General features: G+C 47.9%; 1 protein-coding gene across 1 annotated transcript in view; it reads right to left on the bottom strand.

Moving 5' to 3' along the window:
- Window positions 1-12128, bottom strand: part of Arhgap26 (Rho GTPase activating protein 26) — a 774669-nt gene extending 762541 nt beyond the window's left edge. Inside the window, exon 1 of the mRNA XM_030250607.1 lies at window positions 12048-12128. The gene's annotated coding sequence lies outside the window, so the exon portion shown is untranslated. The remainder of the gene's footprint in view (window positions 1-12047) is intronic.
- Between the last annotated feature and the right edge of the window lie 176 nt (window positions 12129-12304).

Here is a 12304-nt window from a genome sequence, read left to right as displayed (position 1 = left end):
AGAAGCAGAAAGACTGAAAGTTCAAGTCCTGCCTAGGCTACAAAACAAGTTCAAAGCCAGCTGGGCAAGTCACTAAGACTGAAAAGTAAAGTGAACTTGGGACTAGAGGGATGGCTCAGAGGTTAAGAGCTCTTGTTGCTTTTCCAGAGGACAGGAGTTCAGTTTCCAGCACCCAGGTCAGGCAGCTCACTACCTTCTGTGACTCCAGGGGAACCAACCTCAACAGGCACTCTCCAGTCACAGTATTTATAATATAAGCAAACTGAAGAGTACTACTAGGTACTGAGACACTAAGGTTTAGCAGACTTTCAGGAGGCAAATCCAGTATTAAAGAGGCTGAACTTCCCTCTCACTATGTCCACCTGTGATCTCTCCTGGGGGAGGCTGCTATTTGCAGAGAGGTGGGCAGAAGATTCAGACAGGACAGTGGCTGGGCGGGTACAGTGCTTGCCTAGTGTGTGACTAGAAGCAGAAGTGTTTGCCTATAATCCCAGAGGTGAAGAAGGCAGGAGGATCAGAGAATCAAGGTCATCTTTGGCCACACAGTGGGTTTGGGGCTAGCCTGGGCTACATGAGCCCCTATCTAGAAGCAGAAGAAAAGAAGGATGGAAGGAGCAGGGAATGGGAGGAGAGGGGATGGGAGGAAAGAGAAGAGGTGAATGCAGCCAGCTTGAACTAGGAAACCAGCTCCATTGTCACCCCAGGAACCCAAGGGTGGGCGGGTAGATCCCCAAGTTACCAAAACCCCTCTTGGCCCCTTCCAGTCTACACCTTACACTGGTCCAGGTAAACTTTTATTTTCAAGATAGGGTTTCACCATGCAACCCTGGCTGGTCTAGAACTCACTAGGTAGACCAAGCTGGTCTTGAGCTCACAGGGAGCAAAGGCATACAATGGTTCTACCTGGGGAGAATAAGGCTCTTAGCTGCTGCCTCACCCCCCCCCATCCCTCCCTCTCTCCCTCCTCCTCCCCTCCTCTTCCTCCAGAGGAGGAGGCTCTTCATGGATATCAGGAATAATAATCATTGTGGTATTTAGGATACTTTATGCTCCCCCTCCCCCCCTAAAAACAAACAAACAAACAAGAAACACAAAACCAAAACACCTTTCCACAGATCTTAAAAAGAATTGCAAACTACCACAGCCTTCAAGGTCCTGCGTGACCAGGCCTCTGTCTGTTCTTTGCTTTCTCTCAGAAAGTCAGCCTCCAAAGTCAGGGAGTCCCTTTCCATTTCTTGCATAGGCTAAGCTCAGCCTCCCTCTGCCCCAAGTGCTCCTCCTTCAGGAGCACCCATTGCTATCATTTGGGTGTCAGCTGAATCATCACCCCCACCACACCCCCACCCCCAAGCCCTACCTGAGTTCAGTGTTTTACAGCCTGAACAGCATGTGTCACGCAGAACAAATCTTGTCTGTGGCCAACAACTGCATCCCGAGCACCAGAGCAAAGCTAAGGCTGGCCCGGTCTTGGTCTTGATCGTCCCACCTCCACCGCCCAACTGCTAGGCGTTTGTTGCCACACTGAGTCTTCTCATATCTGTTTTTTGTATGGGACCTCACTCAGACTTCTCAGTCCTAGAATGGAGTCCATAGGCATCATGGCACTGCTCTAACACCTGTGTGGGTAGCAGAACCTACGAGTTAGGAGTTGTTACACCCACGTGTGGTATTATTGGCTAACTTGTCAATACGGAGTAGGGTATGGAGGGCAGTCAAGTCCAAACTCTGCCCTAGCTAGCTCAGAAGTCAGCTTGCCTCACACACGCTACGCTAGCCCTGTGTTGCAGAGCCCAGGTCTCAGTTTTTGAGGCAGGATCTCATGACATGTTGCACAGTATCTCAAGATAGGTTGCACAGGCTAGGCCTCCCCATTGTGCCTGTCAGCCTAGATTTAGGTTCCTAATTCTAACGCATACCACTCCCTGTCAGGGACCTCCTCACACTCCCTCTGCATTCCTTGTTTAGTTGCTATTTTGTTTATCTTTTTACTAGGTAGGCCTACACTCAGCAAGTAGTCCTCCCCTCCCTACCCCAGGGAGAAAACAGAGGGGAGAGGGGGAGGGGGAGGGGGAGGGAGAGGGAGAGAGAAAGAGAGAGAGAGAGAGAGGGGGAGAGAGAGAGAGAGACTGAGCAAGAGAGCAAGAGTGAGGGAGCAAGCAGGAGTGCTCTGGAGTTAGCTTAGCTTTTTTTTATGTTGGTATCAGGATTCAAACTCAGGTCTTCATGATTTCTTAGCAAGAGCTCTTAACTTGAGCTATCTCTCCAGATCTTTGGTTTTTATTGTTGTTTGAGTTGCAATCTCATGTAGCTCAGGCTGGCTCAAACTTGGTATATAGATAAGGCTGGCTTTGAACATCTGGTCCTCCTACTTCTACCTTCCAATTGCTAGGACGACAGACCGAACCTTCTCATATCCTTTCTTTGTAATGGAACCCAGGAATCAAACCCAGGGCTTTATGATTGACAAGTGCTTTACCACTGAGCCATTTCTTGGTACAGATGCGGTAGGGTGTTTTGTTTTTTGAAAAAAAAACTTAATTATTTTATGTGTATGAGTGATTTGCCTGCATGCAGGCATGGCTGGTACCCACAAGGTCAGAAGGTGGCACTGGACCCCCTGAACTGGAGTTGTAGATGGTTGTGAGCCACCCTATGGGTGGCAGGAATTGAACGTAGGTCTTCCAGAAGAATAACTAATGTTCTTAACCACTGAGCCATCTCTCCAGCCCTTCTCTTCTCTTTCCTTTTTAACCAATGGCTCGAGGGTTGAAGGGGTTTTGCTCATTTTGGGTCTGAGAACAGGAACTCATGTTACCCAGGCTGGCCTCGAACTGACTGTGCAGCTGTACACATCACCGTTATCTGTTTTTCTGTGACTCTGGAGCAAACCCAGGGTTTCCTGCACGCTGGCCAAGCTCTGTACTCACTGAGCCACACCCCCCAGCCAGGGGAAAGCTGTTTCTTAATTGGAACTGGTTATACAGCTTGCTCATTTAGTGAACGTTCCCAGGGCTGTACACTTCTGAGCGGGGGCCCGTTCTGAATGTGCTTATGTTAAATCACACGAAATTGGCATTTTTATACATGAAAAGTGGGTGGATACTGGCAGTCACATATGGTCCAACTTACACTTTATACTTCAATAAAAAGATTACTTATGAAAAGAAAAAATCCTGCCCAGTTGAAGTGCTTTCAATAAGGTTCTTTAAAAAAAAAAAAAAAACAACAACAACAAAAAAAACCTGATTTTGAGTAAGTCAGGTTTGGTCTCCCTGGGGCTCCTTGGCAGGTGGCCGGCCATCAGGCTAAGGGTCAGTGTAAAATCTTCCCTGGAGCCCAAGGCTTCTGAGTTTACTAAAGGCCCCCCCCCCCCCCAACAAGGCCCAAGTCCACTGTATCCTAAATGTATAACCTGAATCTCAAATCAACATGTCCAGGGGTCCAGAACATATAGTGTGACTTCCTGGGGTCATTAGACTTAACCAACTCCTTGTTTGGCATAGTGAGGCTCCTGGTCTCCAGAACAATATCCCAGGGCCTTGAGAAAAGATCATCTCCTTCCACTAAGTCTGTGACTTCTTTTTCCTTCCTCCAGGGTTTAATCCCTTCTGGCAGTCAGCACCAGGATGCCCACTCGACTCTTCTCACCAGACTAAGCCAGGGGAAAGCGAGGTGTTCCTTTATGGCGTTGTGCTGGCTGCAGCATTCTCAGGACCTGGCATGGTGGCTGGCTAACTGATGTGGCATGGATGGGAGCCAGGTAAAATGAGGGTCCCAAGCACCACCGAGCAGTCAAACGGAAGCTGGCCCCCTTTCTCCCATGGAAAGCCTAGTCTAGGCCTGCTGAGAGTTGCTGAATCCTGGGTTCAGATGGGCAGTTCAGCCCTTTCCTGACTCTTGGGCTTCTCCTAAGGGTCCCATTCCACTATGAGAGGCACCTCTTAGGAAGGGAGATACTGACAGTAGCCTGTGCGGCTGGGATCATCAAGAGCACCACATGCATTACAATGGGGTCACTGTGAACAGCTCACTTAAGACCACGCAGCTCACTTAAGACCACGCAACAATCCCGGGAGGAGAAAGGAGCTCAGACTTTAGTCCCAGCACTCGGGAGGCAGAGGCAGGCCAGTTTCTGAGTTCGAGGCCAGCCTGGTCTACAGAGTGAGTTCCAGGACAGCCAGCGCTACACAGAGAAACCCTGTCTGGGAAAAAAAAGAAAGAGAGAGAGAGAGGGAGAGAGAGAGAGAGAGAGAGAGAGAGAGAGAGAGAGAGAGAGAGAGAGAGAGAGAGAAGGAGAGAGAAACACAGACACTGGAACAACTAAGAAACATAGCCACCCAGGCTAGCTCATTCAGTCATTACCTTATCTTAGAGTCTGAAGTTACTGAACCCATGATTTGCAAGCAAGGACAAGGCTATTCTTAGCTGAGTTTTTGTTAATTTTACTGTTTACTGTTGTGCATGTGTACATAGCATGTGTTGGGGGTGTGCATGTGCTACCACACACATGTAGGGAGCAGCTTCAGGGAGCTCTTTCTCTCCTTCTAGGCAGTAGAATCCTAGCACCCAGGAAGCTGAGGCGGGACAATGGGCAGTTTGCAGCCCAGGCAAGCCTTGGACTGGGAAATCCTCCTGCCTCAGCCTCCACAGTAGGTATGATTCCAGGTCTGTAGCACAAGCATGAGCTAAAAAAAGAATGCTTCTTTTATACAATAGGCCACTGCCCAGTTTGGCCAAGTAAAAATAAAAGTTCTTATCAGATTCTGGGAAAAAATTAAAATGGAAACTGTACTTCACAAACTTCTGCAGCAGAGGCCCCACCCATAAAGTCACTCAGCAAGAGTATGCACATGGGACTGGAGAGATGGCTCAGTTGTTAAGAGCACTGGCTGCTCATCCAGAGGTCCTAAGTTCAATTCCCAGCAACCATCCGTAATGAGATCTGATGCCTTCTTCTGTCATGCAGGCATACATGCAAATAGAACACTCACATACATGAATAAATTCTTAAAAAAAAAAAGGATTTTGGGCCTTGAGAGACTGTTCAGCATTTAAGAGTAGATAGTATGAGCAGCTCACAACCACCTGTAACTCCAATTCCAGGGTATATCCAATGCCACCTGGCCTCCTCAGGTACCAGGCATGAACTCAGAACACCCACGAACACACACACAAAGATAAGAACAATCTTTTTGCTTAAGTTCTTAGAGAAAGGGCAAGAAAGGGGATGCTAATCAACTATGCTGTCATAACCAAGCTCAGCATCTTCAAACTCTCCCTGTTACACAGACCAATTAGAAAAGCACAGAGAAGCTGTGCAGCTGGCGCTAAGTATCAGGCCATTTAACACTCACACAGCACCAAACAAGAGATGGTGGGAGCCACAGGGGCTAACAACTTGGGGGCATGGTGACACATGATAAAATACCCATACTGAGGAGGAGATGGAGGCAGGAAAATTTCTAGTTTGAGACTAGCCAAGGCTACATAACAAGATCTTTTTCAAGAATAGCTCCCCACCACCGTCCCCAAAGAATGCAAAGGTAAGATTGCAGAGAACTAGCCTGCTGTGTGCAGCACTAGGTTCCATTGGGGAGAGGGTATGAAAAGTCACTCGCCCTGGTCTTGAACTCCAACCTGTCCTACCACTATCCAACCAGGCTATTTACTCTCAGTCCACCTGCCGCCTTGACATCCCAAGATTTGGGAATATAGATGATGTACCACCAAGCCTAATTAATATCACACCATCATACCAGGCCTGCTAATGTATCCCAGCCTAGCATGCACTGTGGTGGTCTAGGCATCAAGGACACTTTCCCAGAGCTCCAGGCTGTGCCCCCTCATTTGCATTCTGTCCTTTGTATACACTGCTGATACTAACTTATTTAATGTCTCTCTCCTCTACTTAACATCTATGTAGATGCAGCCACAGTCGCTGGGGGATGGAGAAATATCCATCTAACACACAAATGTGGGTCATGGAGATTACTGTGTATTTATTCCCCCTGTTCCTCTCTGTAGCTTCGCCACTAGTGTCTGTCTCTTCTATTCTGTGACTTTAGCACCTGGTAGTGTATTTGACCTAAAGGAAACATCTAATAATTTTTTGTTTTGTTTTTTGTTGTTTTTGTTTGTTTGTTTTGTTTTTCAAGACAGGGTTTCTTTGTATAGCCCTGGCTGTCCTGGAACTTACTTTGTAGACCAGGCTGGCCTTGAACTCAGAAATCTGCCTGCCTCTGCCTCCCAAGTGCTGGGATTAAAGGCATGCACCACCACTGGTAATACCTTGGCTCGCTTGCTTGCTTTCTCTCTCTCTCTCTCTTTCTTTCTCTCTCTCTTTCTTTTTCTTTCTTTCTTTCTTCTGAGACAGGGTTTCTCTGTGTAGCCCTAGCTGTCCTGGAACTTGCTCCATAGACCAGGCTGGTCTCGAATTCAAAGATCTCTCCCTACCTCTGCCTACCCAGTGCTGTAATTAAAGGTGTGTGTCACCACTCAGCTTATACCCTGGGCTTCTTAGCTGTAAAAGAAAGACCGAGTAGGATGGTTTATATATGTTTGGCCCAGGAAGTGGCACTATTAGGTGTGGCCCTGTTAGAATAGGTGTGTCACTGTGGGTGTGGGCTGTAAGATCCTCATCCTAGCTACCTGGAAGTCAGTATTCTGCTAGCAAACTTCAGATGAAGATGTAGCTCTCTCAGCTCCTCCTACACCATGCCTGCGTGGACGCCGCCATGTTACTGCCTTAATGATAATGAACTGAAACTCTTTTTTTTTTTTTTTTTTTTTTAGATTTATTTATTTATTATATTTAAGTACACTGTAGCTGTCCTCAGACACTCCAGAAGAGGGAGTCAGATCTCGTTACGGATGGTTGTGAGCCACCATGTGGTTGCTGGGATTTGAACTCCTGACCTTCAGAAGAGCAGTCGGGTGCTCTTACCATAACGAGATCTGACTCCCTCTTCTGGAGTGTCTGAAGATAGCTACAGTGTGCTTACATATAATAAATAAATAAATCTTAAAAAAAAAAAAAAGTTGTCCTTAAAAGAGTTGCCTTGGTCATGGTGTCTGTTCACAGCAGTAAAACCCTAACTAAGATACCAAGATAAGGCTTTTCCTTCGTTCTCTTTCTCCTTTTTTAGATAGGCTCTTATTATAGCCCAAGCTACCTTCTACTTCACAATATAGCTATGTTGCTCAGGCTATCCTTGAATACACAGTCATTCTCTTGCTTCAGCCTAGTCAGGCTTAAAATTTACAGATGATCTATAAACCATCAAGATTCTGTGTGTGTGTGTGTGTGTGTGTGTGTGTGTGTGTGTCTCTCTTCTTCTCTCTCTCAGAAGAGTCTCATTGTGTGGCCTTAGTTGGCCTGGAAATTATTATGTATGCTTGCTAAGCAAATTTTTTATCATTAAACTATATCTCAGTCCTGTTTCAATTTTTATCTGGAGACAATATTCTCTAAGTTTCCCAAGGTGGCTTTGAATTCACCCCATAGCTCAAGCAGGACTTGAATTTGCAATCTTTTTCTTTTAACCTCCTTCCTAGTTGTAACCTTGGCCAGGATACAGTTTTCCAAAGAAACATGACAGGGCTGGGGATGTAGATCAGTGGTAGAGATCTTGCTGATTATGTACCAACTCAGAATTCCTCAGCACCAATACACACACACACACGTCTTAAAGAAATATAGCTGAAGCCAAGCAGTGGTGGAACATGATTTTCATCCCAGCACTTGAGAGGCAGAGGCACATAGGTCTCTGAGTTCATTCAAGTCTGGCTCTGTATAGAAGTATTTTCCAGGACAGCTAGTGTAGAGAAACCAAGTCTCAAAAATGAGTGAATGAATGAATGAATGAATGAATGTAGCTGAGCATGGTAATGCATGGAGATTGCTTGGGCTGAGGTAGGACTGTCCCGAGTCAGAGACTAACACGGGCTACATAATAATAGACTCCCCAAACAAAAGCCAAAATAACAAAATAAAGAAAGAAAAGAAAAAAAGAAAAAAGAAAGAAAGCTAGGGGGTGAAAAATACACCGAGCACAGGATTGACAAACAGTAGGCGCTCTATAAATGTCTGACATTGAATTGGAACTTCAGCCTCTCTTCAAACATGTCTCCTGGATCCTTGGTAAAAGGGCAAAAGCCTAGAACTGCAACCACTCCACCTGCAGGGGATGAACTGAATTTATACTGGTGCTTAGTAAAAAGACAGTCATCAAACAGCACAGGTGAGCTGAATGGTTGTTAGAGTCTGCTGCTAGAAAAGCGCTCTCTCTCTCTCTCTCTCTCTCTCTTACACACACACACACACACACACACACACAGACAAAAAACAAAAAACCCACGTTATTCCAGGGCCGACCACTGGCAGTTTGGAAGGCACGAACATAGCCTACCAGCTGCCCACATGACAACAGTTAATGTGAGGTTCTTCACCTGCTGCAGAACAAATGTTTTGATCCCCCACTATCTTTCTGTCTTCTCACTCCCTGGAAACCTCAGCCTCAGGGTTAATTTTGAGTTACATTTGGGTGTTGCACCTGCTTAGAATTCCTCAACCTTACTCATTACGTTGTGGCCAAAGACTTTCTGTGCTGGCTTTTGTCCATGTGTGGTGGAGCCTCCAAGCCTGACACCTCTGCCTAAGGAGTGCTTTAACGTTCCTTGGACTCACATCTCAGCCCCTAGTTGCGATTCAAAACCACAGGCTCCTTTGGGGCATGCTTCCTGTTACCGACATTGAAATCTGCCACCCGCGGTGCTAGGAAGATGGCTCAGTTGTCAAGTGCTTGCTTTGTGTGCTAGCAAGTTTTATGTCAGCTTGACACAGGCTAGAGTCATTTGATAGGCAGGAACCTCAATTGAGAAAAAGCCTCCAGAAGATCAAGCCTGTAGGTTATTTTCTTAACTAATTAAAAAAAAAAATCTGCTAGGGAGGGCCCAGCCCCCATTGTGAGGGATGCCACACCTGGGCTGGCGGTTCTGCAGTCTACAAGGAAGCAGGATGAGCAAGCCTTGAAGAGCAAGCCATTAAGTAGCACCCTTCCTGGCCTCAGCGTCAGCTCCTACCTCCAGGTTCCTGCTCCGTTTGAGTTCCTGACTTGGCTTCTTTCAATGGACTGTGACTCATGACTTGAAAGCCAAACAAACCCTTTCCTTCCCAAGTTGCTTCTGTCATAGTGTTTCGTCATAACATTAACCCTAACTAAGACACTCTGCAGGCATGAGGACCTACATCTGGATACCCAGAATCCACATTAAAAACACACACACAAGCCGGGCGTGGTGGCGCACGCCTTTAATCCCAGCACTCGGGAGGCAGAGGCAGGCGGATTTCTGAGTTCGAGGCCAGCCTGGTCTACAAAGTGAGTTCCAGGACAGCCAGGGCTATACAGAGAAACCCTGTCTTGAAAAACCAAAAAAAAAAAAAAAAAAAAAAAAAACACACACACACACACCCCTATGCCTGTAACACCAGAGCCTAGGAGGGAGAAACGGGAGAATCCTGAGGCTTGCTATTCACCCATTTTAGCTAAGTCATGAGTTCCAGGTGCATTTCAGTGAGAGAGCCTGAGGTTGGAGAGATGAGATGGCTCAGTGGTTAAGAACACTCCTTGCTCTTGTTAGAGGACCCAGATTTGATTTTCATCTTCCACCTGACAATTCACAACCACCTGTAAATCCACTTCCAGGAATCCAGCATCCTACTGCGATCTCCAACGGCACCAGGCACCTCTACAGTTTACATACATACATACATACATACATACATACATACATACATACAGGCAAAACACACTCAAGCACATAAAAAAAAATCTAATTCTTTTAAGGATCGACTTCTGTTCTCCACACACAAGTGCACACCCTTCCACAGACACACAGGCAAACACTCTCCCCTTTCACATGCCTCACTTCCATGACCTCAGAGAGGGCTAACTTCAATGTTCAAATTGCATTCACAGCCGGGCGTGGTGGAGCACGCCTTTGATCCCAGCACTCGGGAGGCAGAGGCAGGCGGATTTCTGAGTTTGAGGCCAGCCTGGTCTACAAAGTGAGCTCCAGGACAGCCAGGGCTATACAGAGAAACCCTGTCTCGAAAAAACTAAAAAAAAAAAACAAAAAAACAAAAAACCAAATTGCATTCACTTTGTCTCTTAAAAGACTGAGCTTCACAAGGGCAAGGAGGGTTATCTGTGGGGCCACCAATCACCACAGACAGCAGCAATGACGAGCAAATGGATTCCTCAGAAGCTGCTGCCCGCCAGTGTCTCTCAGGCACTCTGATCACACTGCAGGAGTGGTGGGGCTTGAAGCTTCTCCCACTCCTCCCTTGGGCTGGGCATTTTCCTCCCTCAGCACAGATTCACAAAGTGGAACCCTGTCTGTCTTTTGGCTACTTTTTAAATGAATGGATCAGGAAGCATCCCTTTCTCCTTCCTCCACAGTTTACAAAAGGAGTTATTCATTCTCATCCTTGAAACTGAACAAGGGCCATGGGTGAAACCAGCTGGAAAAAATGTCATTGTTTAACTGCTTAAAAGACAAGAAATAGGTTTCTCGGACCCTGATGGTGGGGCGGGGTTAGACTCAATAGGGAGAGAGACTTGGGCTGCAAGCCCTGAAATGCAGCATATTTACTTGTCCTTCTGGTCACCAGATGAGGGACTTTTGGCCTCCACTTCTAGATCTGACAAATGGGAACAGTGATAAGTACAGAAGGAAGTCCGAAAGGCAACCCCCCCCCCCCCGCCCCCTTTCTGGATGGAAGTTCTGTCCCAGGAAGGAAGCTGAAGCTCGTGGGAGTCTGTTCTGGTCCCAGGAACTGAGTAAGTAATCACTGAGACTAAGTCTGAGGGTTGCGTCCGCATTTTACGCTAGGACACGGTGACCTTGGGTTCTTGTCTGAACAGCCTGAGATGGAGCCGGAGCCCCAGCCCCAGGCCAGACCTCACCGGTGGGCTGTCTTTCAATAGGTTCCTCTGACAACAGCCGAGCGAGCACAGTCTTATGATGGCATAGGAAGAAAAAGTCTTACAACCTATGAAGGCCAAACACCAGCAAGATAGATCTATCTTGTTGAGGATTCAGACAGAGAACCAGTTCTTATATTGCATCAAAGCCATCTCTATCCCAGGCTTTCCGGTTGCTGGACGGAGCTGGGCCTGATGCTGGAGCGCCTGACTACAGGAGTCAGGCGGAATGGAGGGGCTTCTCTTTTCACCGGTTTGGGTTGCTACCCCCTAGCAAAGAAAGGCTCTCCGGCCATTTCCATTCTCTCTGTGGCTCAAGAGCCCTGTTATTTAATACCGTGGCCACCCTGGCAGCATCCTGCCGTGGCCTGCTCCACCCATCCACCTGGCTCATTCTCCCTATTCCTTTAGGGGAGTGAGGTGGGGGGAGCATTAGAGAAAACTGCCTTCTATAACAAAGGGGAGAGGGCCACAAGAATACAAAGGCCTGGAAGGACTGGAAGACAAGGACGCGAGTGGTGAAGGGGGCACCTAGCCAGGGCAGCAGAGGGCGGGCGGAAGCTCCAGGCACTGCGGACATTACACTGGGGCGGGGGAGAGGCGGGGCGCTGAGAGGTGAGGGCCAGGCCTCTGGCTGAGTGGACAGAATCGCCCCGGGGGGTACTAGAGCCGGAAGAGGCCTCGGCCCAGATACTGTCCACACCCAAGAAATGGGAGGAGTGGTCTGCACTTAGAAAGGGAGCCAGATTCACTCAATAACCCCCACCCTGCCCTTCTTTGAAATAGACAAAGGACATTTTCTTAATTTTTGGCAAACGTGGCTGGAAGGTCCCTGCCCCCGACGTCCCCAGGCGCCACAGATCTTGAAAAAGAGAAGGTCCCCAGTAGGGGTCCTCTCGCTCCCCCTCCCCATCGCCTGCGGTGACAAGAGATACGCAAATCGAGGTGTGTCCTCCCCCACCCTGCGCAGAGCCCAGGATCCGGAGGCCGCAGCGCCCCCCACCCTCTAGTCACACTGATGGTTCCTGCCCAAGCCCGCAGTGGCGTGAAGGTGGCCTTTACCTCCTCTCGCAGGCTGGGAGGAGGGTACAACCCACGCAGCTAAGCCAGCTGCTGCAGTCGCCGCCGCCCTCCATTCATTACAAAGAAAAAGGAAAAAAAAAAAAAAAAAGGAACAACAACCTCCACCCCTCTTTGTAAAAGAACGACGGCCCCAGGAGGAGCAACAGCCGGCCCCAGCAATCACGGGTTAAGCTCTTTTCCGGCCCCCCATTCATAAAAAACGGAGCCTAGCGCATGCGCGCACGGGGTCACTTGTG

Source organism: Mus musculus, chromosome 18, assembly GCF_000001635.26.
Source record: "Mus musculus strain C57BL/6J chromosome 18, GRCm38.p6 C57BL/6J".
NCBI lineage: Eukaryota > Metazoa > Chordata > Mammalia > Rodentia > Muridae > Mus > Mus musculus.
This window is presented reverse-complemented; position numbering and strand designations above follow the sequence as displayed.